This window comes from Myxine glutinosa, chromosome 8 (genome assembly GCF_964187855.1).
Source record: "Myxine glutinosa chromosome 8, kmMyxGlut1.1, whole genome shotgun sequence".
Taxonomy (NCBI): domain Eukaryota; kingdom Metazoa; phylum Chordata; class Myxini; order Myxiniformes; family Myxinidae; genus Myxine; species Myxine glutinosa.
Window position 1 is genome coordinate 19,287,194 of NC_136268.1, and position 5,450 is coordinate 19,292,643.

Genomic DNA, 5,450 nt, shown 5'->3' on the forward strand with positions numbered 1-5,450 from the left:
AGGTTGAGGTGATGTGGCCGTGTGGGCATGTGTGATGATGAAGGAGGAGAACCTAGTAAGTGTCACAGACCAAATAATGCAAGGAAAGTGGAGTAGAAGTCGGCGAAAGACATGATGTGATGTAGTTCTGCGGTCGGACGTCACAGTTGGTACAGAAACAGCCACGTTGGCAGCATCACTTGCTGTCGTGAGCGTTGGATCAGTGAATACCATGGGCTTCTAGGAAAGGTCAAAGATGATACGCGCTGCATGTAGATGGAGGATGGATGTGCCTTTAGAGGTTGTGGGGATCATGGTGGAAATAATGATGGATGGAGATCAGAGTTTGGATTAGTAAAAAAAAATCACCATCATGTACATCATAAATATAAGAATGCAGTGTATGTACGTAGAGCGGTCTGGTTTGCACAGTAATCGGTTTGCTTGGTTCCTTTGAGTCAGGCAGGTATGTAATGAGTGAAGGCAAAGTGGATGGCAAAGATGATGTAAGTACGTACAAAGTAATCCACCAACTTTAGTGGCACAGGCATGATGTACCCAGAGTCATCTTGCTGGATGTTTTTATTTGCTCTCATCGGATGACGACCACCTGTTTGCAGGGGTGAGTTGAGGTAAAATAACCACTTAAAAGAAGAGCAACAGCCAGCTATATCTTGTCTAGCAGACGGGCATGCACCGCATGACTAAACAACACATTTGTAATGCAAAAATCAGACAATGTTTTGCTTTAAGAAAAAAAACATTTATCTGCATTCCAGTGTTTTAAAGGTGAAATATTCTGTAAAGAATTGTGCAAATGTCCCTTATGAGGTCATCTACACACAGTCATGTGATCTAATTATGTATGTATGAGTGGAACAACTCAAAAAGCAGACAACCCTTTCAGCACACATTGTGACTTGCCGAATAGCATAATGTTCAAAATAATCCAAATAAACCGATGTGTGTGGTGTTCCCATCCAAGAACATCGCTCGTGATCCTTTGAGCGGGGGGCCAAATCCCAAATGCATTTTTTATTTTTCACACTCACCCCTGTAATGTCATCCAAGGCAAAAACACCGATCTCTCCATCCTCCCAGTGATCTTCGTTTGTATGCAACCCAAGGCTGCAGGGCAGCATCATTGCCTGAGGGTGCAATAGCTCGCCTACTCTTCGCGAAGGACACTGCGGGATCTTCAATGTCAACCAATAAATGGTGGCAGATGTGATGCCAGTTCAATGTCCATCCAAGGGCCGGCACACACATTGATGTATCGTCCTGCCCATGAAACGCCAAAATGCCATTTCATAGCTGGGTCGAAATTGGTGGTCTTTCTGTCTTCTACCGACTTCTATCTGGCCGAGCCCCCCCCCCCCCCCCACCCCAGCCCTGTCTGTGCTCTGTCCCCCAAAATACTCCTCCAGGTCGCACAAGATCTGCCAGCAACCCTCTTCTGGTGAAACTGCCAAAATCAAGACTCTCTGCTCAACTTCACTCTTTCATTGCTCTTTTCTCCCACCTCTGGAACAAACTCTCTCACTCTCTTCAATCCCACTCCTCCCTCCAGGTCTTCAAAACAGCTGTTCACCACCATCTCTTATCTTCCCCCATCCAAAACCTTGATCTTTTCTACCCCAGTTAATTCACCCCAGATCCACTTTAATGAAATACAAACTTCTTTCCTGCAAGTCCGAGCTCTGTCCATGTGTGTTTCACACTCCACCCCCTTCCCATGCCTCCTCTCTCCAAGCCCTCTCCCTCCCACAGATCTCCCGATGTCCCTGCTCTCAAATGTTGTACTTGTGTGCTTCCCCGTCTTTCCCCATCTTGTCTCCCACTCCCTTTATTTCGTCTTACAGTCACATAAAAAAGTAAGTAGACCCCATGTAAAGTTTTGACTTTTTCAACACATTTCAACATACAGCTATTTGATCTTCATCTATCTATAATTCCAGTAATCTCTGTCTGTACGTTTGTACGTTTGTACGTTTGTCTGTGACCGCTGTTTCTCGACAACCACGGGTCCGATATACTTTTAACTTGCCAGGTATATTGCTGGGGACCCGAGGATGTGCCTTTTCAAGGTTTCATATTAATCGGACAATTACTTACCGAGCTATGTCCAAAAAACGATTCAACCAATCAGAGAGCAGCGAACGATCGCGTGTGCCGAACGTGGCGGGCACACTCTGCCTCGGATGGCACATTTGAGAGCGTATTCATTTATTTCACGTTTGCAAACTATGTTGGCGTTAAACTATGTTTTACAACTAATAAAAACGAATTTGCGATTCATTCGCTTTCCTGCGCGTTTGTGCACGCGATGGCGATTTCTTTACCAAACTCCGGAAGCCGTTCGCTTTGGACCAAACCATTGCATGTAAATAGAGGGGGGGGATTGTCACCACTCGCAAGCCGTTCGCTTTGGACCAAACCATTTCATGTAAATAGAGGGGGGGGGATATAATTTTAGATATAGATATAGTACGGGCATGCCCTAGTCTATCTATAATTCCAGTAATCTCTGTCTGTACGTTTGTCTGTGACCGCTGTTTCTCGACAACCACGGGTCCGATATACTTTTAACTTGCCAGGTATATTGCTGGGGACCCGAGGATGTGCCTTTTCAAGGTTTCATATTAATCGGACAATTACTTACCGAGCTATGTCCAAAAAACGATTCAACCAATCAGAGAGCAGCGAACGATCGCGTGTGCCGAACGTGGCGGGCACACTCTGCCTCGGATGGCACATTTGAGAGCGTATTCATTTATTTCACGTTTGCAAACTATGTTGGCGTTAAACTATGTTTTACAACTAATAAAAACGAATTTGCGATTCATTCGCTTTCCTGCGCGTTTGTGCACGCGATGGCGATTTCTTTACCAAACTCCGGAAGCCGTTCGCTTTGGACCAAACCATTGCATGTAAATAGAGGGGGGGGATTGTCACCACTCGCAAGCCGTTCGCTTTGGACCAAACCATTTCATGTAAATAGAGGGGGGGGATATAATTTTAGATATAGATATAGTACGGGCATGCCCTAGTTTCTACAATATTGATAGATAAAGGTGATATAATATAACAAATATCATGAAACATTTACATTTTGTAGTCCATTGTATGATTTAAATAAACATGAATGCAAATTTCGCATGTGGAAAAAGTAAGTACACCCCTACATTTATCACGACTTCAAATACCTAAAATTAGAATCAGGTGCACCAGCTCAGGTGCAAATGATTAGAACATCGTTAGAGAGGATCTTGGAGGAACCTGTCTTATTTAAACCTCAGACATTTAGTTTGGTTTGCTCTTTGTTGTTGAAGTGTGCGGCATCACCATGCCTAGATCAAAAGAGCTCTCTGAGGCCTTCAGAAAGAAGGTTATATATTCCTACGAGTCTGGGAAGGGATTTAAAAAGATCTCCAAACAATTTGAAATCAATCGTTCGACTGTCCGGAAGATCATCGACAAGTGGAGAAGATTCCAAACAACTGCCAACTTGTTCAGGCCAGGCCGCCCCAGCAAATTCAGCCCGAGAGCAGACCGCAAGATGCTGAAAGAAGTCTCTAAGAACCCCCAGAATGTCATCACGGGACCTACAGGTAGCTCTAGCCACTGTTGATGTCAAAGTGCACGAGTCTACCATTAGAAAGAGGCTGCACAAATTTGATCTACATGGGAGGTGTGCCAGGAGGAAACCTTTGCTGTCCAGAAAGAACATCAGGGCAAGACTAAAGTTTGCCAATGAACACCTAGGCAAAGACCAGCACTTCTGGAACAATGTGCTCTGGACAGATGAGTCAAAGGTAGAGCTATTTGGCCACAGTACCAGAAGACATGTTTGGCGAAAACCAAAGACAGCATTTGACCACAAGAACCTGATACCAACTGTAAAGCATGGTGGTGGAAATATTATGGTTTGGAGCAGCTTTGCTGCATCAGGGCCTGGGCAGCTCACCATAATAGAATCCACTATGAATTCTTCATTGTACCAGAGGGTGCCTGAGGATAATGTGAGGCCATCTGTTGGAGAGTTGAAGCTCAACCAAAGGTGGACCTTGCAACATGACAATGACCCTAAGCATACCAGTAAATCCACCAAGGAATGGCTGAAAAGAAAGAAATGGAGGGTTCTGGAATGGCCAAGTCAAAGCCCGGATCTAAATCCCATCGATATGTTGTGGGGGGATTTGAAACGAGCTGTGCATGCAAGAAACCCCTCAAACATCGCACAGCTGAAAGAATTGTGCATGGAGGAGTGGGCAAAAATTTATCCGAGTCGATGTCAGAGACTGGTAGACAGTTATAAGAAACGCCTACTTGAGGTTGTTTCTGCCAAAGGGGGCAATACCACCTATTAGAGCCAAGGGTGTACTTACTTTTTCCACATGCGAAATTTGCATTTATGTTTATTTAAATTATACAATGGACGACAAAATGGAAATGTTTCATGATATTTGTTATATTATATCACCTTTATCTATCAATATTGTTGAAATGAAGATCAAATAGCAGTGTGTTGAAATATGTTGAAAAAGCCAAAACTGTACATGGGGTGTACTTAATTTTTCAAGTGACTGTATGTGTCCGTTTGTTTTTTTTGTCATTAATGTTAGCTCTTACACGAGCCTCAATCTTGTATACCAAGAAAGAAAAAAATTCAAACCCAGGCTAGACAGCTTAAAATGAGTGTGCACACCAGTGAAATATGTGTAATACGAACTCCTCCATGTAAGCCTTAGATAAATTAACAATAAAAATTGTGATAATGTCATTCACGAAAGAAAGAATAGAAACCAATAGAGAGTGTACAAGTGGGTGTAAGAAATGAACGGTACCTCCAGAGGAACAGTTGTGGATCAGGGCTGCCGGTTTGAGTGTAAAGTTGGATTTTGCCGGAGTGGAGTGGTTTATAACACCGATGTTGCAGTCTTTGGGACGGGGTTGAACAAAAATGGAGAAAACTATGTCATCGACGGGAAATTGCACAGTGACCAGAGACACATTCTCTTAAAAAATGTGTTCGTCTTTGGAGCCAATGTTTCCTCATCCATCAACATATTTTCAATACAATCTTGTAAACAAAAAAAAGAAGAAAAAAAGTAATGCACGTAACAAAGAATAAAAACCAATAGAGAGTGTACGAGTGGGTGTCAGAAATGAACAGTACCTCCAGATGCACTGTCGTGAATCAGGGCTGCTGCTTTGAGTTTCAAGTTGGATTTTGCCAGATTGGAGTGGTTCATGTCACCGATGTTGCAGTCTTTGGGACGGGGTTGAACAAAAATGGAGAAAACTATGTCATCGACGGGAAATTGCACAGCGACCAGAGACACATTCTCTTAAAAAATGTATTCGTCTTTGGAGCCAATGTTTCCTCATCAACATATTTTCAATACGATCTTGAGAAAGCGTTGAAATGAGAAAACAGAGAAATTTTAGGCCTGCAAAAGAAAACTTCA

The 5,450-nt window shown here is 43.2% G+C and overlaps 1 long non-coding RNA gene across 1 annotated transcript; it reads right to left on the minus strand.

Annotated features, from left to right (window-relative positions):
* Positions 1–493: 493 nt before the first annotated feature.
* Positions 494–5,210, minus strand: LOC144893141 (uncharacterized). The gene is made up of 3 exons (XR_013624208.1): positions 5,159–5,210; positions 4,827–4,919; positions 494–589 (listed from the first exon to the last, which is right to left on the minus strand). It is a non-coding gene; the product is annotated as an uncharacterized LOC144893141 (long non-coding RNA).
* Positions 5,211–5,450: the final 240 nt, after the last annotated feature.